Source organism: Notamacropus eugenii, chromosome 1 (genome assembly GCF_028372415.1).
Source record: "Notamacropus eugenii isolate mMacEug1 chromosome 1, mMacEug1.pri_v2, whole genome shotgun sequence".
Taxonomy (NCBI): domain Eukaryota; kingdom Metazoa; phylum Chordata; class Mammalia; order Diprotodontia; family Macropodidae; genus Notamacropus; species Notamacropus eugenii.
This window is the reverse complement of record NC_092872.1, coordinates 758,366,910-758,390,922: the sequence shown is the minus strand read 5'-3', so window position 1 is coordinate 758,390,922 and position 24,013 is coordinate 758,366,910. Positions and strand designations below refer to the sequence as shown.

Below are 24,013 nucleotides of genomic sequence, written 5' to 3'. Positions count from 1 at the left end.
ATTCTCTCCCTTCCTCTTTCCTCTTCTCCACCCATTGAGAAGGCAAGAAAATCCATGACAAATATCTATAGTTGTACAAAACGAATATCTGCATTATCCATGTTTCAAAAACAATAATGAGAAAATGAAAAATAAGAAAAAAAGAAGAAAATATGCTTTAATTTGTAGTCTGAGTCCATCTGGATAGAATGTTTCATCAGGAGTCCTTTAGAATTGTGGTTGATCATTGTGTTTATGTGAATTACCAAGACTTTTAAAGTTCATTATTTGTTTGTACCATATCTCTGTATAAATCATTCTCTTGGTTCTGCTCATGTGACTTTGAATCTGTTTATACAGCCTTTCCAGGTTTCTCTGAAACCAGCCCCTTCATCATTTCATACAGCACAATATTATTCCATCACATTCAAATATCATAACTTGTTCAGCCTTTCCCCAGTTGATGGGCATCCCCTCAGTTTCTAATTCTTTGCCATCATAAAAAGGGCTGCTATAAATATCATCCTATTTATGGGCTCTTTTCCTCTTTCTTTGATCTCTTTGGGGTATAGACCCAATAGCAATATCATAGAGTCAAAGTATATGTGAAGTTTAATAGCTTTTGGGCTATAATTCCAAACTGCTTTCCAGAATGGTGAACTAGTTCACAGTTTCCTCAACAGAGCATTAATGAACCTATTTCCCCACATCCCCTCCAACATTTGCCGTTTTCTCTTTTTGTCATTTTGGCTAAACTGATGGGTGTGAGGTGGTACCTCAGAGGTATTTTAATTTGTATTTTATAATGATTAATGATTTAGAGCATTTTAAATGTGGATATTTATACCTTGAATTTCTTCCTCTGAATGCTGCCTATTCATATTTCTTTGCAATTATTTGGGAAATGGTTCTTATTCTTGTAAATTTGACTTACTTTCATAAAAATCTTAGAAACAAGACTTTTATTGAAAAACTTGAGGCAAAGATTTCTCCTTGCCCCCAAGTTTCTTGCTTTTCTTCTAATTTTAGTTGCATTGGTTTTATTTGTGCAAAAACTTTTAAAAATTATGTAACCAAAATTATCTATTTTACCTCCTGTGAACTTCTCTACCTCTTGTTTGGCCGACTCTTTCCCCATCCATAGATCTGATAGGTAATTTCTATTGTGTTCCACTAATTTGCGTATGATGTCACTTTTTATGTCTAAATAATATACCTGTTTTGAGTTCATCTTGGTATATGGTGTGAGATGTTGTTTTATACTGAGTTTCTTCCAGATTACTTTCCAGTTTTCCCAACAATTTTTGTTGAATACTAAGTTTTTACTTGTGTGAAGAATGTTTTCTAATTGTGTTCATATAGTTCTTGCATGTATCTTGTTGGGTAGATTTCCGTCTTTTTTTTTTTTTTAATTCTGTAGTTATTTTAAGTAGAATTTGTCTTTAAAAGCTATCTCTTCCTGCTGGATTATATTGGTAATATACAGAAATGCTGATGATTTGTGTGACTTTATTTAATATCCTACAACCTTGATAAAGTTGTTAATTGTTTCATTTAGGTTCTTTTTGTTGACTCTCCAGGGTTTACTAATACATCATCATATTAGCTGCAAAAAGCGGCAATTTTATTCCCCTTTGCCTATGCTTATTCCTTCAGTTTCTTTTTCTCATCCTACTACTCTGGCTTTCATTTTTGGTACAATATTGAATAGGAATGATGGTAATGGCCATCCTTGCTTCTCCTCTGATTTTATTACAAAGGCTTCTAGGTTATCTCCATTATAAAAACTACTTTCTCTTGGATTCAGATAGATACTACTTATTAATTTTAAAAAGTTCCATTTATTCTTATACTTTATAGTGTTTTAAATAATAATGTATAGTATATTTTGTCAGAAGTTTTTTCTGCATCTATTGAAATGACCATAAGATTTTTGTTGGTTTTGTTATTAATGTGGCCAATTATGTTTTTAGCTTTTCTAACAGTGAATCAGCCCTGAATTCCTGAAATAAATCCAATCTAGTCATAGTGTGTGATTTTTGTGATATGTTGCTGTAGGTTTACTCCTTTGTATTCTCATTTAATATTCTTCAGGAGTTTGTCATACTTAACTATTCTAAAATTATATTCAAACCCTTACCCTCTCTCTTATTTTTTGTCTTGATTTATCTACATTCTGAGAGGGGATAAACTGAGGCCCTCCCCCACTACTATAGTTTTACTCTCTATTTTTTCCTGTAATTCATTTAACCTTTCCTTTAAGAATTTAGATGCTATGCAGTTTGGTCCTTATTAGTATTGATATCAATTCATTGTCTATGGTACCTCTTAGCAAACTGTGGTTCCTCTGCTTCTGTCTTTTAATTTTCTATTATTGCTTTTGCTTTGTCTGAGATCATGATTGTTTTTGATGTTGTTACCTCATTCAGTCATCTCTGACTCTTCATGACCCCATGGACCAGAGCACACCAGGCCCTTTCATCCTCCACTCTCTCCCAAAGTCTGTTCAAGCTCATGTTCATTGCTTCCATGACACTCTCTATCCATCTCATCCTCTGCCATCTCTTTCTCCTTTTGCTTTCACTTTGCTTTTTTCCTCTTGACTATTTGCAAATCTTCATCAGACAACCATTTTCCCTTTTCCTTGCTCTTCTTTTTCTTTGGAATGTTCCTTGTTGCTGTTTCCTGTACAGTATGGTGAATCTCTGTCCATAGTTCTGCAGGCACTCTATCTACCAGATCTAACCTCCTAAATCTATTTATTACCTCCTCTTCATACTTATAAGGGATGTTATTAAGGTCATATCCATACGGTCTAATGATTTCCCCTATTTTCTTTAATTTAAGTCTGAATTCACAATAAGAAGCTCATGATCAAAGCCACAGTCAGCTCCAGGTCCTGTTTAACTGAATACATAGAGTTCCTCCAACTTTGACTGTAAAGTAGATAATCAATCTGATTTTAATATTGACCATCTGGTGATGTCCATGTATAGAGTCGCCTTTTGGGTTGTTGAAAAAGAGTGTTTGGTATGACGAGGGAGTTATCTTGACAAAACTCTATCAGTCCCTGCTCTGCTTCATTTTGTACTCTAAGGCCAAACTTCCTTGTTATTCCAATTTCCTTCTGATTTTCTACTTTAGTATTCCAATCCTCTGTGATGAATGTGATATCTTTTCTGTATTATTTCTAGAAGATGTTGTAACTGTTCATAGAACTGATCAACTTCGGCCTCTTCAGCATCATCATGCTTGCTACCCCTGCCTTCTTTACTTCAGCTGAAGCATAATAGATTCTGTTCCAGGCCTTTATTTTAATTCCATGTTCATCTTTCTGTTTCAATGTGTTTCTTATAAAAAACATATTGTTGGGTTCTCAATTCTAAGTCATTCTGCAATCCTCTTCCATTTTATGGGTGAGTTTCTCCCATTCACATTCACAGTTACGATCGCTAATTCTTTATTTCCATCCATCCTATTCTCTTATATTTATCTTTCTTTTTTCTCCCCAATCTATCTTTAAGAGTCTGTTTTGCTTCTGGCTAATGCTTCCTTTAGTTTACTCTCTTCTTTCATTTCTCTTTCCTTCCTGTTTCCTATTGGGTAAGATGTATTTCTGTGCCCAGCTGTGTGTTTGTGCTTTATTTCCTCCTTTAACAAGTTAAGGTGATAATGGGGTTCAAATGTACTCTAATTCCCCCCCCCCCCCAGCTCCTATAACTTCAGTAGAGAGCTAAGACAAGAACACAAATTATCCAGATTGAGACTGAAATGTGGCAAGTGCTCAGGGGAATTATGGGAGAGGAGAAGGTGGGTTCAGGATGCAGGAAACATGGTGGATGCTGCTTGTTCCTGACATTGCCTGTGGCTGTAAGATTCAGAATACTGAAAAGTGACTGGGTAGTTGCTAACCCAGAGTATTTCCCCAGAATCCCTATGTCCTGACTGTGGACCTATTCAAGACAGATGAGACACAAGGCAGGTTGCCTTGGACCATGAAATCCCTTGGCTTCTACATGCCTTGGCTGGGTGGGAGGATATCCATATGAACCAGCAGGAAGCTGGGCAAAGTTTGGACTAGTTTGCTGGACTAATTCCTTGGGCAGCTCAGAGGAAAAGGTTCTGCAAAGACATAACTCTCCCTGTTGGATGTTTTTTCTTCCCTAAGTAGCACAAGGACGAGAGGTGTGGAAAATGCTGTTTAATGGACTGATGTCTATGGTAGCCAGGAGACAGGCTTTTATTTATGGAAATGGGAAGACTGCCCGAGGAAGGAGGGAAAGAGTCCAGAGGAGAGACAATGGCTTGGAGCGTTTTAGGGACTAGGGGGCATATTGACTGTCTAGGCACACAAAAGCCTGAATTTGGTTGGGGATACATTCTGATGAGAGTTTTGTACAAACTTTATGTCTATGGTACATGTGCCATACTGGGGTTCCCCAGACAAGTCTTCTGAGGCCTTCTTGGGGCCCAGAGACAACTGTGGACTTGCTTAGGCTGGGCTAGAGGAATACAGGCTCTGGTAGCTTTTGCTATGGTTGGTGAGTTTTTGTTCATGGGCAATTAATAAACAATTGCTTGTTTGACTTTATGGGTTTGCTGTCTGAGGGCATGCATACCCATATGTGTGTATGTTTGTGTTTGTGTGTGTAGGTGTCCCCAGACCTGTCCTGGATAGATTTAAACAGTTTCCTCGAAAAAGTGGAACAGAAAGGAACTCAGTGTACAGTATGAGCCAGGTATAGGGCAGCTATTTATTTCTTCCACACTAAATAAATGTTTAAGCACAAAACAATGACAAGCATACATTGACAGAAACATTTAAAATAGGATCTACTACCCTGTTACAGCAGCTCTTTGGCTCTCTTCTCCTCCTGCTGGCCAAAACTGGTAATCAAGTCTCTTCAGAATGTAAGTCATTTCCCAAGACTGAGGAATAAACATCCTAACATTTTGGCTCTATTCTGTCTCCCAAAAGTCTATCTTAGTCAGGCAACAAACACTTACTAAGCACCTACTATGTGATAGGCCCCTCCTAGATCTGAATAGAAAAGGAAATTGATGAGTCAGTTTAAGGGATTAGATCTGGTTGATAGAGTGTCTGAAGAACTATGGACAGAGGTTCCCAATTTTGGAGAAGAGGCAACAAAAAACATCCCAAAGAAAACGAAGAACAAGAAAGCAAAATGGCCTGCCTGACGAAGTCTTACAGAGGGCCGAGGAAAGAAGGGAAGGAAGGGGGGAGGGGAAAGGGAAAGCTATACCTGACGGAGTGCAGAATTGCAGAGAACAGCAAGGAGAGATAACAAGGTTTTCTTAAATGAGCAATGAAAAGAAATAAAAGAAAACAATAGAATGGGAAAGACAAGAGATCTCTTCAAGATAATTATAGATATGGAGGAAAAATTTTATGCAAAAATGGAATGACAAAAGACAAAAATGGTAGAGACTTAGGAGTAGAGGAGGTTAAGAAAAGGTGACAAGAATACAGATAATTGTACAAGAAAGATCTTAACATCATCAATAACCACCATGGTGTGTTTATTGATCTAGAGCCAGACGTCTTGGAGAAATAAGTCAAGTGGGCCTTAAGAAGCATTGCCAGCAGGCAGGCTAGTGGAGATGATGGAATTCTAGTTAAGCTATTTAAAACCCTAAAAGATGACGTTAAAGTGAGGCAATCAAATGCCAGCAAATTTGGAAAACTCAACAGTGGCCACTGAGTTGGAAAAGATAGCTTGCATCCCAATCCCTAAGAAGGGTCATGGTAGAGAGGGTTCTGGGAAGATGACAGAGTAAGTCAGAAGATTCCAAGCTTTCAAGATTTTCCCCCACAAAGTGAAGGTAAAAAAATAAAAAAAAAATAATAGGAGCACAATTTGAAATAATTTGAGAAGATCTGAAGGAAAATTCCAAGAGAAGTTTGATCTTTGTGAAGAATAAACACCTCCAAGCTAGGATCTGCTTAAACAATAAGCCACAAGCTGCTTAAACAACAAGTGGCAAGCCCTGGGGTTAGCGGGGTGGGAGACTGTCTCCACCCCAGCCACAGGAACTTTTACCCCTGGGATAGTGAGGGCATTTGGGCTTCTGAGCTGGGAAAGATTGAGAGGGCCTCTGCTGACTAGGAATGCCAGATCCAGCTGTGCTGTGGAGAGTGGTGGAGGTGAGAAGGAACCAGCATGTACCTGGTGAGTGAAGAAGTGGGATAGGATGCCCCTGACTATGGGCACTTATAGAGACTGGAGGCTTGGCTTTGGTTCCAGGCTAGAGGGGAGAACTGAAGATCTGAGGCCAGAGGCACCATCCCCCATATCCCAGGAACTGATTAAAAAAAAAATTAAGCTATTACCACCAAAAAAAAAAAAATGCACAGGCAAAGGAGAAAGAATCCAACCACAGAAAGTTATTATGGGAATAGAAGACTGGGGTTCATCTTCAGAGGAGAATGTTGAAGCAAAGAAACCCTCTTCCTTCCCAAAGAGTAACATCAAATTCACCTACCCAAAAAGAATTTATAGAAGAACTTTAAGAAGTCTTTAAAAATCAAATGAGAGAGATTAAGGAAAAACAAAAAAAAGTAATTCATGAAAAACAAGAAAATATGAAAAGAAAGTCAACTAATTAGAAAAAGGGATCCAGAATCTTAAGGATGAAAATGACACATTAAAGATTAGAATTGAGCAAGGGGAAGTCATCAAAGTTATAAGAGACCAAGAACTGATTAAACAAAACATGAAGAATGAAAAAATAGAAGACAAAGTGAAACATAATAAAAGCAACTGATCTGGAGAACAGATCATGAAGAGGAAATATAAGAATAAATAGACTGCCTAAAGCTATGATGCAAAAAAAAGAATCTTGTTATAATAATACAAGAAACAATTAAAGAAAATTGTCTTGAAGCATTAGAACAAGGGGTGGGGTAGAGGAGAAGTAGAAATAGAAAAAAATCCATCAATCACCCTTGAAAGAGATCCTATGAGAAAAACTCATAGGAATATTATAGTCAAATTCCAAATGCCCCAGTTAAAGGATAAGATATTAAGAGAAACAAGAAAAATAATTTAAATATGATAGTGGCACAATTAGATTCACAGAAGACCTAGCAATGGAGACATTAAAGGACCACAGGTCTTGGAACACTATATATCAATGAGCAAAAGGACTGGGGTTCTGACAGAAAATATCATAGCCAGCAAAGTTAAGCATCATCTTGAATGTAAAACAAATTAGCCATTCGATCAACCGTCACACTTCCAGGACCTTATTTTAAAAAACACAGGACAACAGCAACAAGAGGAGGGTGAGGTACTAGGTCAAAGGGGTCAAAGGGGCTTTGACCTAAGCATAAAAGTGTGCTTAGGTTTATGGAAATGGGAGGATAAAGGTGGGTAGGGTAAGTAATAGCAGGGCAAGGTAGTGAGCAGAAGTAGAGAAGTCGGGAGGTATAGGAAATAAGAGATACATACAAAAATAAAAGCAAAGATTAGGAGTAGAATCTGTTAGGGAAAGCATATATTTATCTAAGTATGTATTTATGTATGTATATGTGTGTGTGTGTCTATCTATAAATATAACCACATTTAATTGTAGCCTGGGTGAGGAGGGGGGAGGCAGGGGGGAAAAAGTAAAAAGTGAATAACAGAGAACAAAAGACAAATCCACAAGTTAGTAAAGATGGACAGCTCTCAACACAACTTGTAGTATTTAATACATAGGCTTTCTTGAAATGGAAATTTATTGCTATATATTTTGAATCCTCTCTTATGTTCTGCTGTGCATATGACATGTTTTTTTCTTTTCTTATTTTATATATGTTTACAATGTTTCTTTTTTATTATGTATTTAAGTTTTAATAAAAAAATAAAAACGGACAATGGCAAAGTATGTTCAAATTATGAAGCAGCTGTGCTCATTTTACATGGTAGCAAGGTTTTGCTTAAGGTTCTGCAAGCCAGACTTTAGCAATATGTGAACCAAGAATTACCAAGAGAGCGGGCTTGCCAAGAGGCAGAGAAACTAGAGACCGAATTGCCAACATTCACTGGATAATGGAGAAAATAAGGGAGTTCCAGAAAAAATATTTCCTTCTGCTTCAGTGACTACAGTGCGGATCACAACAAAATGTGGTGAGTTCTCAAAGAGGTGGGAGCACCAGATTATCTTACTTGTCTCCTGAAGAACCTGTATTCTGGCCAAGAAACAACAGTTAGAACCCAACATGGCAGAACTGAGTGATATGAGATTGGGAAAGCAATATGAAAAGTCTGTACATTGTCACCTTATTTAATTAACTTATTTGCATCATATGAAATGCCAGGCTGGATGACTCAAAAGTCAGAATTAAGGTTTCTGGGAGAAATATCAACAATCTCAGGGATGTAGATGATGCCACGGACAGCAGAAAGTGAAGAACCATTAAGAAGACTCTTGATAAGAGTGAAAGAGTAGAATGTAAAAGCTTGAAGTTTAACATAAAACAGTGAAGATCTTGGTACTTCTGGCAAATAGAGGGAGAGATGGAAATAGTATCAGCTTTTCTGTTCTTGCGCTCAAAGATCACTGACGGCAGTGAGTGCAACCATGAAGAGACGGTTGTTTCTTTTTAAGGAAAGTTATGGAAATCTGCACAGCTCACTAAAAAGCAGAGATGTCACCTTGCTGACAAACATCTGTATATTTGGAGCTATGGTTTCTCCAGTAGCAATATATGGCTGTGAGAGTTGGACTATAAATAAAGCTCAGTGCTGTGGAACTGATGTTTTCAAATTGTGAGTCTAGAGAAGACTTTTGAGGGTCCCTTGGACAACAAGGAGATCACATCAGTCACTACCTAAAAAAATTGAATTAAGGCTATTTATGGGAAGGACAAATACCAAAGCTTAAGCTGAAATGCTTTGGCCACATAATGAAAAGATGGGACTCACTGGAAAGGGCCCTGATGTTAGGAAAGATTGAAGGCAAAAGGAGAACGGGATGGAGGAGGAGGAGGAGACTGGTGGAGAGTGTCATGGAAGGAATGAATATGAGCTGGGACAGACTTTGAGAGATAGTGGAGGGTAGGACGACCTGGTGTGCTATGGTCCGTGAGGTCATGAAGAATTGGACATGACTGAATGACTGAATGACAACTCTGCTAGGCACTGTGCTAAGCCCTGGGGATACAAATGGGAAAAAAGAAAGACAATCCTTGCCTTCAAGGAGCTTACCAGCCAATGAGGAAAGACAACATAAAAAGGAAGCTCATAATAGGGACGGGGAACATACCCGATGTGGGGGCATAGTGTAGAAGGCAGAGAAGTCCCAGAGTGGTGCAGAGCCAGGGAAGAAAATGGAAGACATCTGAGCTGAGCGCCATTCTTTAATGGAGGTTTTGGAGTTCAGGGTTTCACCCTCCAATCAGAGACAAAGTGTAATGATAAGCTGGGAAAAAAGTTTTACTCCCCTCCCCTCCCCCCTTCCCTCCCCTTCCCTTCTACTTTGCTTCCCCGCCCCCACCTCTATCTCTGAATTGGCAGAGGATGTTAGACTGGAGGTCAGGAGATATGGGTTTGACCCCAAGCTCTGCCATTAAGTAGCCAGCTGTGGGACCTTCAGAGAGTCCCCACCCCTCTCTTGTGTCCAAGTTTTGTCCTCTGTAAGATGAGTTGTCTGGTCTAGATGCAGGGTCTCTTCCAGCTCTGACAGTCATTATTCTAAGTTCCCTTCCAGCATTGACATTTTATGGTTCTTGTTCTAAGGTTCCTCCCATTGCTGACTTTCTATATTGTTTGTTCTAATGTCCCTCTCAGTTCTAGCGTTCCATGTTCTATGTTCTGAAGAAGAAAACAAGCATTTATTAAGCACCTACCATGCTCCAGGCACTGAGCTAATACTGTCTCATTTGATTCTAAAACAATTCTACATCTGTGATAGGTGGTTATATAGGTAGGTGGTATTATGATCCCCATTTTATAGTTGAAGAAATTGAATCAGGCAGAGGTTAAGTGACTTGCCCAGAGTCACACAGCTAGTAAGTGTCTGAGGCCAGGTTTGAACTCAGGTCTTCCAGACTCCAGGCTTCATGCTCTATCTACTGCGCCACCAACGGTCCCCTAAAAGTTAATCAAGTGTGAATAAATAATGAAACAATTAACAAAAAACAAAGTAAATCATTAAAGAATTCAAAAGGGTCGTAGGAACGTTGGATCATCGGCTAAAGATAGATGATGCTCACAGAAAGTGAATCGTGGGATTTATTTAAAAAGATCAAGTCATACCTGTTGGGTTACATGTCAATAGAACCAGTGGCTTTGGAGGTAGTCATGTCAGTGAGAACTCCAGATCCCGCAGCTCAAGAGTCCAGTGCCCCCCTCCCCCCCCTCCTCACTATGGTACTGGATTAGTAGAAGACAAGATGCCAAGCATGAGGTCTCCTGAGAAAAGGTGACCAAGTGTCCAGAACAGAACAGGGTGAGCTACAACTTGGTGTCTGAGTGTCTGAGCATGCCTTGGTAGGCTGTTTTGGAAGGATGCAAGGCATCCATGGCAGAGAGACTGAGTATTTTCTCCTGATGAGGATTTTCCCTATGCTATGTTCTTGTCTCCAACGGAGAAGTGGCCATCTGCCCAATTTTCCTGGAAGAACCATTATGTTCCTATGACTAACACTGCCCCTTCCCTCCAATTCCCATGGAACTCTGGGATGAGGACGCTCAGGCAGGTTCCTGGTCTGTTTCCCATGTTGGACATTGCTGGCCATTACTCACGCCAAGCCCAGGGATGCCTGGTGCATCTTGGAAGGCTTCCCTTTTCCTTTGGGCGTGCATGTGAGAACTGAGAATGGGCAGAGAGGAGGTTCTGGGGAGAGATGGGGGTGAGCAGTGGCAGGGGACTGTAACAGTTACTTGGAGGTGTTGACAGAAAGTACTGAAGGGAAAACCAAAAGGGACAGGCCCAGTGTGATTGGGGGGGTGTCACTTCCTCTGCAGATTCATTGGAGCAAGGAGAGAGTAGGGATGTGAGCCAGATTGAGGAGGAAGGCATTGTGGTACAGTGGACAGGTCCAAGGGTCTGGGTTCAAATCCAGCTGTTCCACTTCCTGACTGTATGGCTGTGGACTCTTCGCCTCTCTGGGCTTCAGTTTCTGCAGCACTGAGCTGAGGGAGCCACTTGACCCTGAAAGACCATTCCAGCTTCCATGTCCAATCCTGAAGAGATCCATCCAGAGCTGGGGGGTGATTCACATTTTTGTCCCAGGCTGCTGAATTGAGAGGGTGCAGAAAGCACTGTCAGCAGCTAGAAACAGCAGAGCTTAGCATCAAATTGTGCAGGGGAATGAATTGGAATTTGTCTCCCTCTGGTGGTCACATCTGATGCCGCCTCCCCCTCAGGCTTGGACCTACCCTTCCCCTCTCAGTCCATCACTCAGTCAGTCAATTGACCAATTGACCAGATGTTTACGAAACATCTGTTCTGTGCCTGGCACTGGGCTAAGCATCAGAGATCCAAATAGAGGAAAACTGGTCCTTTCTGTCAAGGAGATTACACTTAAATTCTTTTTTAATGTGGAGATTCATGTGTCAATAGCCAGGTACTTACCAGATAATTACAGTGAATCTGGAAGGTCAACTCAGAGGCAAGGCAATGGGTGAAGCTGGAGGTGGGGTGGAGGGACAACCGGAAGGACCTGCTGCTGGCCGTGGGGGTTGAGATGAGTCTTGAAGGAAGCTGCTTATGGCCTGGAAAGGTTGGGGGGTGGGGGGGTGGGGGGGGAGGGGGGGGAGGAAGCCAGTCCTTCTCATTCTCTTCTAGTGTCTACCTCTTCCTCTGTGCCTGCTCAGGCTCTCATTGGCTCTAAAAGGGTCCATTCCCAAGGCACTGCTGACTGCCTGCCCCCTCCCAGGCCTGTATCTGCCCCTCCCCACCCCCATTCTCCTTGCCTTTCTCTGTCTCTTCTTTCATGGCTCATTTTCTCCAGTTACTTATGAGGCTTCATGGGGTCTGGAGAGAATCGTGTGCTTTATACATCACTGTGAAAAGCCCCAGGAGATCTTTGACTGCAAGTCCTGGCCCAGCCTGAGCCTAAGGCCCTGGGCCTGGGGACCCCACTCTCCAGTCTCTTCCCCCTCTGGGGGGTTTGGAGTGGGGAGAATGGGGTGCTCGGAGCCACCAGGCATGCTTGGTGTGTGCAAATTCATCCAGGTACATTCTTCTCTAAGCCCTTTTTGACAAGCCTTGGGGGTCACGCCAACTTCAAACATAATTTTGTTGGTAATTCATAGAAGTGCTTTGTTGCTTTTAGAGGGTTCTTAACGAGAAACAGCCTGAGGCCTGTGGCCCTGCAGGGCCTCCCAGCCTCCCCCATGATGGCAGAAATTACCCAGAAATATTTGGCTGGCCTCCGTGCTGTCCAACATATACCCTGCTGACTGTGTCACTATGCACTGCCTGGGAAAGCAAACCTTTAGGCATGACTTGAGGGGCAGGTGCTGGAGAGGGGTGCAGGCTCGCTGGATCTCAGAGAGAACTTTATCAAGGGGGGACACTGGAGATGGAGGGGCCTGAGCGGTGACAGATCAGTGGCTCAGGGCAGGTCTGTGTCAGGAGGCAGAGGTGGGGCTAAGGCTCAGGCAATTCTAGGGGCCTTTGTGCTTTGTCTGAACATGGGTTAGACATGGCGGGGAGGACCTCACAGTCCTGGTTCTAGGCACTGTGTAGCAAAGCTTCCCTCCCTATGAGGGGGTAGGGGCAGAGTCTGGGGTTCTGAAGGGAGAGCAAGGAGGAAGGCCAGAGCCCGGGGTCATGGTTCTTGACCCCTTAGCAGTAAAGAAATGGGAAGTCTGGCCCAGAGAGCAGAGGCCCAGGGCAGCTCAGCTCCCATTACCAGCCAATTTGGAATCATCTACTCTGATACATACAGGGCCCTGGGGGGCTGAAGGCTGGTGAAATGCATAGAGGGTACAGTGCCCAGTCTTTGGCTTGTGGTAGATGGATGACCTTGGACCTGACCCAGGGAGACAGAGAAGGAAGAATGACTTTAAATACTGGCTTTCCACATTCCCCTCCTCCAGGACTGTGCATTGCCTCTGCTGCCCTGTCAGAGGAGTCTACAGACAAGGAAACAAGCCTGGGTTTTGGATTCCCCATGCCCAGGGCAGAAGAGGTCCCACACTGTGGGTGGTGGGATAAGGGTGGATCCTTGTCAGAATGGACATTGGAGGCTTTCAGACTATGCTTCAGTGGAAAGAGCTGAAGGCTCAGGTCTGGGTGGGGTGGGTGGCACAATAGGTAACTTGCAGGATTCAGGGTCAGAAGATGCAGAATGGAAAGCACCTTCTGCCTGTGGGAGCTGAGGCAGGTCACTGTCATCTGTAAAATGGGGCTAAGCCTGGCTTTTCCGTCTGGACATTGCCCCGTCCAGGCCAGTTTTAGGTGTGAAGAGCCGAAGGCCCACAAGGTCTCTTTACTTTCCTGGGCCTTGGTTTCCTCCTCTGAAAAATGGAGGGTTAGGGTTAGGTGCCCTCTGAGGTGTGGCCAGCTCTAGGCCTAAGATCCAACTTGTGAGCTGCCCAGGACTATACCAGTAAAGCCCATCCCCCAGGGGGCCAGGAGCCAATCACAGCCTGGACATTTTAGCCATCAGGCCCTGGTAATGGCATCCCTGGAGGTCAAGGCAGCTTTCTTTTCGAGAATCATTGGTCCCAGAGCTGGGCTCCAGCTTCATGGTGTGACCTGAAGAATAACACCCTAGGTGAAGAAAACATGGCCTTCGAGGTCAACCTTCCTGAGGTTTCTCCCTACACCCATCTTGCAGGGAGAGCAGAGGGCTTGCCCTCTTGGGTGGACACTGGACCAGCCTTTCCTTGGAGTATTTTGTGACTTGTCAGAATTCTCAGTTATAAAATCCTAAAGAATTTGCAGCCCTGGGATGATCTGCCTGCAGCCTGGTGCTTCAGTGAGGAGAGATCCCTGGTTAATGGGTGGTGGGTGACCTGGATCATCAGCCTGTCGGGACACCAGGGTGATCCAGTTAGGGCCTGGCAGACCTTGGACAAATCATTTCCCTCATGTGTTGAATAACAGAGTCAGATCAGATATCTCTACATTCCTTCCAGTTTTCATCATGGTTTAACTTTCTCCATTCTAAGCCCCCGCCACCTCAGACATTTTCTGTTCCAAGGTTCCTTCCACTCTGACATTCCATCTGCCATGGTCTGAAGCCCAACCCCCAGACCTAATATTCTAAGATGAGGTAGGATGGTGTCAGAGGGAGAGTGCTGTATTGGAGTCAGCAGCCTTTGGTTCAAGATTCTGGTGGCTACCCCCTGGGAAGCTGGTAACTGGGAAATGTGCCCATCTTCAAGACTGAACCAGCCTTGGTATTCACACCCCTTCCAAATGGAGGGTGGATTGAGCTCCCAAGCCTCCATTTAAGGGGGGCCCTGGCCATCTCTTTCTCTGTCCCCCAGTCACTCTCCTTTGACTTCTCCATCAGACCCCCACCTCTCCTCCCCACCCCCTTTCCCATCTTTTGTGTGTTGTTTTCCTCCCTTGGATTATAAGTGCCTTGAGGACAGCCTCAGTCTTTCCTTTCTGTATTGTATTCCCAGCATTTAGCACTTAATCTGGGACATTGTGGGTTACTTAATAAAGATGTATTGACTGGCTGACTGGAGCTGCCCTTTTCTACTTGTCCTGAGCCTTCTGGGTCTGTGCATCTTTCTGTCTCTCTGTCCACCTATCTGTCCATCCATCTGTCCATCTGTCTGTCCATCCATATTTTTCTCTCAGGGGCCTCATCAGCTCCCATGATTCCTCTATCATGTCCATGCAGATGATTCCAAGATGTCTAGTTCTAGAGTGGCCTCTCTCTGGGGCTCCAGGTTTGCATCATCCGCTGACTATGGGCCATTTCAAGCAGGATGTCGTGGAGTCACCAAAGCTCGCCATATGCAGTGCAGGATTGATTATATTGTCCCCAGACTCTTCCCTGTTTTGCCTCCCCCCCCAAGTCCTAGATAAAAAGTAGACAACCCTACCCAAATGTCTGCACTTGCTCCGAAGTTCGTGCATGCTCACGAGCCCCCAGCCCCATGGCCCGTTAAGCCCCTTCCAAGGACAGGGCCCTTTCCTCAGTCCTAGAGAAGGTTCGTGGCAATAAACATCAGCTACACAGAAAGCAGCGTTTATAAGTGAGATTTCCCTGGAACTTGTGACGAAGCCTTCACCGGACACGAGGCAGAGATTGCTGGCCCCGAGACCCAGAGAGGAAACTGAGACCCAGAGAGGAAAGTGAGACCCAGAGAGGAAAGTGAGACCCAGAGAGGAAACTGAGACCCAGAGAGGAAAGTGAGACCCAGAGAGGAAACTGAGACCCAGAGAGGAAAGTGAGACCCAGAGAGGAAACTGAGACCCAGAGAGGAAAGTGAGCTGCTTAAGGACACGAGTGGGCAGAAGCAGAGAGGAAACTGAGACCCAGAGAGGAAAGTGAGCTGCTTAAGGACACGAGTGGGCAGAAACAGAGAGGAAACTGAGACCCAGAGAGGAAAGTGAGCTGCTTAAGGACACGAGTGGGCAGAAGCAGAGAGGAAACTGAGACCCAGAGAGGAAAGTGAGACCCAGAGAGGAAACTGAGACCCAGAGAGGAAAGTGAGACCCAGAGAGGAAAGTGAGCTGCTTAAGGACACGAGTGGGCAGAAGCAGAGAGGAAACTGAGACCCAGAGAGGAAAGTGAGCTGCTTAAGGACACGAGTGGGCAGAAGCAGAGAGGAAACTGAGACCCAGAGAGGAAAGTGAGCTGCTTAAGGACACGAGTGGGCAGAAGCAGAGAGGAAACTGAGACCCAGAGAGGAAAGTGAGCTGCTTAAGGACACGAGTGGGCAGAAGCAGAGAGGAAACTGAGACCCAGAGAGGAAAGTGAGACCCAGAGAGGAAACTGAGACCCAGAGAGGAAAGTGAGACCCAGAGAGGAAAGTGAGCTGCTTAAGGACACGAGTGGGCAGAAGCAGAGAGGAAACTGAGACCCAGAGAGGAAAGTGAGCTGCTTAAGGACACGAGTGGGCAGAAGCAGAGAGGAAACTGAGACCCAGAGAGGAAAGTGAGCTGCTTAAGGACACGAGTGGGCAGAAGCAGAGAGGAAACTGAGACCCAGAGAGGAAAGTGAGACCCAGAGAGGAAACTGAGACCCAGAGAGGAAAGTGAGACCCAGAGAGGAAAGTGAGCTGCTTAAGGACACGAGTGGGCAGAAGCAGAGAGGAAACTGAGACCCAGAGAGGAAAGTGAGCTGCTTAGAGAGGAAACTGAGACCCAGAGAGGAAAGTGAGCTGCTTAAGGACACGAGTGGGCAGAAGCAGAGAGGAAACTGAGACCCAGAGAGGAAAGTGAGCTGCTTAAGGACACGAGTGGGCAGAAGCAGAGAGGAAACTGAGACCCAGAGAGGAAAGTGAGCTGCTTAGAGAGGAAACTGAGACCCAGAGAGGAAAGTGAGCTGCTTAGAGAGGAAACTGAGACCCAGAGAGGAAAGTGAGCTGCTTAAGGACACGAGTGGGCAGAAGCAGAGAGGAAACTGAGACCCAGAGAGGAAAGTGAACTGCTTAAGGACATGAGTGGGCAGAAACAGAGAGGAAACTGAGACCCAGAGAGGAAAGTGAGCTGCTTAAGGACACGAGTGGGCAGAAGCTGGCCTCGAAGCCGGGGTTTTGGTCAGTAAGTCAAGTCTCTGCTATACGAAGTTGCCAAAACTGATAAAGACTTCAGAAACTGTGTAGTCAGTCCACATTCCTGAAGTGCCTACTGTGCGCCTACGTATTGTGCAAAGTGCTGGGATACCAAGGAAGGTAAAAGACAGGAGCATGGATGAGGCTGCAAACAACTATGCAAAAACAAGACACAGATGGAATAAATTGGAGATAACTAGCAAGGAAAAGGCACCAGAAACAAGAGGGATTAAGGAGGACTTCATAAAGAAGCTGGGGTTTGAGAGGGACTTGAAGGAGGCAGGAGGCAGAGATGAGGAGAGAGGGCATTCCAGGTAGGGAGCACAGCCAGAGCAAATGCCTGGAGTCAGGAGATGCAGGGTTGTGTTAGAGGCACAGCCAGGAGGCCTGCCGGAGTCACTGGATCAAAACTTAGGTGTGTGTGGGATGGTGCTGTAAGGTGTGAGAAGACTTGGAGGGAAGTAGGTTATGAAGAGCTTTGAATAACAGGGTTTTGTATTTGGACCTGGAATCCACTAGAAAGCCACTGGAGGGGTATGTGTGTGTGTGTGTGTGTGTGTGTGTGTGTGTGTGTGTGTTAATGTGAGTGAGGGACAGAGAGACAGAGGGAGAGAGAGCGAGGAAGCAGAGAGGGGGAGGAGGAAGAGGAGGAGGAGGAGGGAGAGGGGAGGACCGCAGCTTGGTGGCTGGGGTAGGAGATAGTGAGTCAGAAGGCCCCGGGGTGCTGCCAGGTTCTGAGGGCTGACCCTCAGTGACTTAGTGTTGCTCACTGGGGAGCACAGGACTCAGCCCAGTCTGGAACACAGGGCAGATAATCGTATCCAAGCCTCAGAGCTGACCCGGGCTCCCCCTTGCACCTTCTATGGGCACCATTTTGGAACTTGTTCAATGTCAGGTATTTTCCCCAGGCGCCAGCTTGGGCAGTGGTCACTCTGAATGAACCTGTTTCTCTGCTAGCTGTGGTGAGGGGTCTCATTCGCAGTGTGGCTCAATCTCTCCTGGGGCTCCAGGGAAGTGGGGAAGGCTTGAAGTATTCCCTTTCTGAGGCTTTAAGACACGCCTTCAGATTTACCTGCAGGTGGAATTGTTACTCCAAAAAGTTTGAGGCAAAATGGGTCCTGGTTATGTCACTAGAGAGAAGAACACCCAGCAACTGATTGCCAAACTACAGATCATCTAATTTAGGACTAGAAGGGCCTGAGCGATCCCTCTGCACTCACAGGACCTGGGTGCAAATCCTGCCTCAGATGCTCATTGTCTCTGTGGACTTGAGCAAATCACTCCATGCTCCTGTGCCTCAGTTTCCTCATGTGTAAAATGAGGAGGTTGGGCTCAATTTACTTCTAAGGTCTTTCCAGCTCTAGTTTGTATGACACAGAAAAGTGAATATCACAGGCTCAAGGTTGGGGGAGACCTCGGTGGCGTCTGCTGTGAGTCACATCCAAGCAAGAATCTCCCTACAAAGCCTCTGACCTTGGGCCTCTGCTTGAAGGCCTCCCAGGAGGAGGAGGCACAGCCTCCCAAGGCGGCCCCTTCCATGCTGGGATGGTTCTGACCAGGGGGCAGTTTCTTCTGCTGTCACACCCGAGCTGGGCTCTGAACATTCTACTGTCCCTTGGTTCTGCCTCTCAGCACTGAGCAGAGCTGGGCTCATCCCTCCCTCTCTTTCTGTTCCTCATCTGAGTCTTTGCGCTCTCTCTGGACCTTCATACTGGCCGTCCCCCATGCCTGGAACATGGTGGCTGACGTCCTCCTTCTGCATGAGACCTCTCTGGTTCCCTGCTGCCCCTGGCGCTGGTGCCCTCCTTGTTCAACCACCCTGTATTCAGCTACTTTAAATAGAGATCTGTGTAGGTATTCCCACATGTGCCCTTATTATCTCCCCCAGGAGCATATGCACAGTGCCTGGCACATAGTAGGCCCTCTATCAATCCTTGTTGAGGAGCTGTCCACTCCTCCAGCCATCCTTTCTGCAGGCTGACACCTTAGCTCTGGCAGCCCGAGGGGCATCACTGATGTTTGAGGAGCTTGCTTGGGGTGACTTTTTAGCTCTGTAGATAGGGCAGAGGAGGCGTGCATGCTCATGGTCCCATCTAACATGGGGTGGATGGTACTTTTGCCTTTGAGGGAGGTCATTCCCATGGGTTATCACCCAGAATGGAAGCTTTGAGCCTCCCTGGAGGCAGTGAGGCCAGATCCCAGGACAGACAGCAGGTGGATGTGAGTCTGGGTTCCAACTGGAACCAAGAGTGGACAGTGTCTGTATTTAATCTCTTGTTTTGAGATTGTCTGCAGCAGTGTTCCCAGGAAAAAATGAGCATTTCTAAGAAAGCGGCTTCTCTGCCTTTCCATTTCATATAAAACCGAAATATTTGGGTTGGCCTCAGCAGGCTGCCAGGTGCCTGGGCATGCAGCGGGATCGGGGATTGTGTTCAGTGGGAAAAACCATCCAAAGTCATCACTGCTGACCTCTCGTTTCCTCTGCCAGTCACTGGAGGCTCGGTGACATCATCTTTGTAAACCTAGGGGTCAGAAAACCACTGGGACCTGAGCTAGAAGAGGACGCTGAGGTCATCCCCACTTTGCTTGTCCCAGCAGGCGAGAGTGGCCTGCCCCTACATGTTTTCAGCTGTTTTGTCTAGCCTATTGTGAGTGCCTTGGGCAATGGCTGCCTACTATTTTCTGTGCACCTGGGGAAGAATGAGCCCTGAACTGGACGGGAGGGTCCGGGGCCCCTTTTGTCATTCCTGCCTTGGGACCTTGGTGGTGTTCCTCATTGGGGCGTCCTCCATCCAGCTTCTCCAGAAAAGGCTTCTTGTGTTAAAGGCACTTAGTAGGTCAACACCTAATCCACCACAGTCTGAGGGAAGATGGGCACTCAGGAGCACAGAGACACCCTTAGCAGCCTACTTACTTTGACCAGCCTATGAGATGACACATCGTTTCCAACAAATCCATCCATCCAAAGTCTACCTGCTCTTCTGCTGGGCCTTGGAGGGGGAAGTTCTCCCTTCTCCAAATCCACAATCTCAGGGGTGGGACAGACCTTGCTTGCTCAAGTATCCTTGTCCCCGAGGCTGGTGCCTGGCATACAGTAAGCATGGAATAAATCCTTCCTTCCTTCCTTCCTTCCTTCCTTCCTTCCTTCCTTCCTTCCTTCCTTCCTTCCTTCCTTCCTTCCTTCCTTCCTTCCTTCCTTCCTTCCTTCCTTCCTTCCTTCCTTCCTTCCTTCCTTCCTATACTGTTTCATCTGGTACGACCCGTACCTAAACAAGCATTTCCTCCTAATGTCCCTGATTGACGAGTGGCCATTGGGCCTCAGCTCAGACCCCCAGTGACCAGGAACTCCCTACGTCCCGAGGCAGTCCTATCTTGTTGCCACCTCCCTTCACACACGTTTCCAGCTGTTTGTCTGACTTGTTCTGAATCTGAATGTGTCCCCGCCTCCCTCACTTGCTATGTGACCCTGGGCAACTTTCTTGCCCTCTCTGGACCTAGGGATGGGACTTGATCACTTCTAAGACTTCTTCCAGTTTTAACAGTCTTGTGATCCTAGTTGGGCTCAAGCCCCCCCTCAGACCACACCTGGAGGATCCTGTTCACTTCTGGACCCTGCGTTTGAGGGAGGACACAAGGTTGCTCATCAGAATGCTTAGCCTGCTTGGTCTGGTTCCCCCCTCCATGGTCTGTAAGAATTTCAAGGGCTCTCCCCAAGCAGAGGCCCCAGAGGACAGAGCCAGGAGCAGTGGGGGAAGTTGGGGAAAGGTAAGGAGAGCTATCTGTAAGAGGAGTGGGCTGCTGTCCTCAGGAAGGAGATTGTGCCTCCTCCTGGATGATGTTTGGACAGATCTCTGGGGTCCCTTCCAGCTGGGGGCCCCTGTGCCCCATCCCATCCCAGCCTGTCGTTTCCTCTCATGATTTGTCTCTGGATTGTGTCCCTTCCCAGAGTCTGAGCCCCTGACGGTGAGGGCACTGTCTCACTGGTCTGTCTGCCCTTGTGCCTAGCATGGGGCTCTGCCCCAAAGGGGTCCAGTTTTACTAAGCTCAGTCTGATAAGCACCTGCTCTGGACCCTGCCCTGCTATTGAAGGGAAGCCGAGGAGCCTCAGACAGGGAGGCAGGCCGTGAGGACTGGGAGGTCACCTTCTCTGTACTTGGGAGGGGATGTGGTAAGTGGAGGGGAGGGGTAGTGCTGAAGATGCCGTCTGGGAGCCCTCTGCCACCACTCTATATGGGCCCACCTTGGGATGTATTTTGACTGACCCCCTCCCAGGTGACCACGGACAGAGAAAGTCAGTGAGCAGAGAGGAGGGGACGGCAGAGCTTTGCTTGGCTTCCTTTGGACTCCTGAGTGGCATGGCCAGCCTCTCTGCTCTCCTTCAGCCAAGTATAACAGGGTCTTATCAGCTGAGATCTAATGATCATTGCCTATTCCTCATAATCTGCATTCTTGGGGTCATGCCACATACTTATTCTGTCACACACAGGATGCTGAAGGACTGAAGCCATCTGTCTGCCAGGGCAGGTTGGCACCTCATTTATTTCAAGATTGGATGAAGGGATCATTGTGCCCAGTCTGCGGGTGGGTTGTGATTGATGACCAGGAGTCTCCTTCTGTGAGGTAGGAGAGGGTTTGAGTATGGTGGGTCTGCGGGTCCTGTTAGAGACTATTGGTCTACATCTCCCAGAATTATAGAAGGAAATTCTAGAAATGATGCCAAATGCCTCATATTCCTGGAGATCCTTTAAGACTTAGAAAGTGTACTCCTTGAAAAAGCTCTCTAAGGTATAGAGGGAGGCTTCTTGTCCTCTTTTGACAGATAGGGAAATTAAGAGCCAGCAAGGTGAAGGGACTTGTGGAGGTCATGCAGATCATGTCAGAGATGGGACTCACAGCCACGTCCTCTGATTCCAATGCCTTTTCCTATTATACCCATCTCTTGTTCCCAAATTCAGGGATTTCCCAGAGAACTGCTAGGCATTAGGTTCCATGCCAGGTGGGCACACTTAAGTGTGATGAGCCAGCTCTGGAAACAGCAGTCCTTGCACCCCTGATTCTCGTGACTCAGGTCTCAACTACTTACCACATCTCCTTCACAGGTGTCCTTATGTCGACCTCTGGGTTTGCAGCGGCCAGGAGAATTGATTCCCAATCCAGGCTCATCAGTTGCTTTGTGAGTTTGGGCAAGGTTTTCTCAGACATTCCAGGATCTCAAAGCTGGCAGTGATCCCAGAGGAGGCAATAAGCCCAGCTCCATACCTGAATAAGAATCTGTTCGCCCAAATTCCCAAGTACTCCTCTGTGAAATGGCTAGAGTGAAGGGGAGCCCACCCACTCTCCTGGAAGTCCATCCCACTTTCGGATAGTTGTAAACCCTTCCTCTCCACAACTTGTCCCCACTCTTCCTATGTCTGCCCTCTGGACCAAGTGCAACACTCCACTCCTCATTCTCTGGACCTCTCTATGTCCATGACAACAGCCTCACCCCAAGAAGGTTCCCTTCCACCTCACTCCTGTTTAGTTCCCTTTTGGAATGGAAACTCCACAAATGTAGGAGTTGCCTTGCTTCTCCTTTTTGTTTCCATCCATCCAACTTCCTTCCTTCCTTCCTTCCTTCCTTCCTTCCTTCCTTCCTTCCTTCCTTCCTTCCTTCCTTTTTCTCTCTTTCTTTCTCTTCTTCCTTCACTCCTTTCTCTCTTTTTTCCATGTTTCCATCCATCCATCCATCCATCCATCCATCCATCCATCCATCCATCTATCTATCTATTTATCCATCCATCCATCCATCCATCCATCCATCCATCCATCCATCCATCCATCCATCCATCCATCCATCCATCCATCCATCTATCTATCTATCTATCTATCTATCTATCTATCTATCTATCTATCTATCTATCTGTCTATATCTTCCAGATCTCCTTCTTATTCACTGATTTAATTCCTCTCTCAGCTGCATTTCTGACTCTGAACTTTGTCTTTCATGGCCCACAAACATCTTCACTCTGGAATCACTACCCCCTGGATTTCTCACACTTGCAGTACTGTCCAACCTGCAGCCTCTCCCTCTGCCTGGCTGGTTCATCACCTTGAGGTGAACAGGCATGTTTTCATTCCCCTCCAGGCTGAGCTCTGACCTCCCAACTTTCTCTCCTATCACCTTTCCCCAGCTCTTCAGCTCCTTTTTGGTGCCATTTCCCTCTGTTAGAATGTAAGCTTCCTGAGGCAGGGACCATCTTTCTTTCTGCTTGAAACTGGGTTCTCAGTGCTTAGCACAGCCTAGAACATAGTAAGTGCCTACTAAATGCCCATTCATCCTCTGCTGTGGATCGCTATGGCATGATGTGTCCCTCCCCCATTCTGATATCTTCCCATGACATTCATAACCTGCATCACCCACATTTTTTTTTAAATTCTCATGACTAGACTATAAGGTAGGTAGTACAAATTTTAGGATCCTCAGTTTACAGATGGGGAAACTGAGGCTCAGAGTGGGGACAGGGGTGTGACTTTCCCACAGTCTAAAGACTGACTGGAAGCTCTGGCACATACAGACATAATCAGTCCCCAAGGGAAAGGGAACAGGCTGCCCTTCTCTCCCCAATCTACCCTTCAGGTAACCCTTCCATGACTCATCAAGGCTTCATCCTAATGTCACCAGGTCACCAATGCCTGGTAGTCACGTGATGGTGGGCACACACCATGCCTGGTCCTCAGGGAGGTAGGTCTTGGAGTGTGAAGCTGAGAGAGACAGCTCCCCTGCTGGATGGCAGACTGGGGACACAGAGATCTTGACAGACACTGGGGTAAAACCAAGAAGATGAAATTTAGTATTGATCAACATAAAGTCTCCACTCAGGGTCACCAGCAGAGGCACATGGAGTTTGCTGGACCAGCTTGTGAAAGCTGATGGGTAAATTTTCAGTGCAAGCATTTATGCCTTCAAAATCAACCAATGCTACAAATCAGGACTTGGTTTTTATTTGTGATTGTCCAGACTTCAGAAGGTGATGGAGAACATGTTCATAATGCACATTAAACTTAAAACTGAGTCTTGTTTATAATTGGTGTTTTCTGGAGAGCCAATCGTTAAATGTTTACTAGCACACCCCTGGAGGACAAGTACAAGATGGCAGAGGTATGTTCAGACAGGTGTTTGTCTGACGAGGATCTGGGGAGGCATTATTGGCTCCCAAACTCAATATGAGTCAACAGTGTGACTTGCTACTCAAGAAAGCTAGTGAAATATAGGGCTCCACGAAGACAGAGAATCCAGGGTTTTGGGAAGCTGATGTCCCTCTACCCTCTACCCTAGTCATGCCACATGTGGGGCC

At 45.9% G+C, this 24,013-nt stretch overlaps 1 long non-coding RNA gene across 1 annotated transcript; it reads left to right on the top strand.

Annotated features, from left to right (window-relative positions):
- The first annotated feature begins 21,165 nt into the window (after window positions 1-21,165).
- On the top strand, window positions 21,166-22,999 carry LOC140528884 (uncharacterized). The gene is made up of 2 exons (XR_011975337.1): window positions 21,166-21,299; window positions 21,779-22,999. It is a non-coding gene; the product is annotated as an uncharacterized lncRNA (long non-coding RNA).
- Window positions 23,000-24,013: the final 1,014 nt, after the last annotated feature.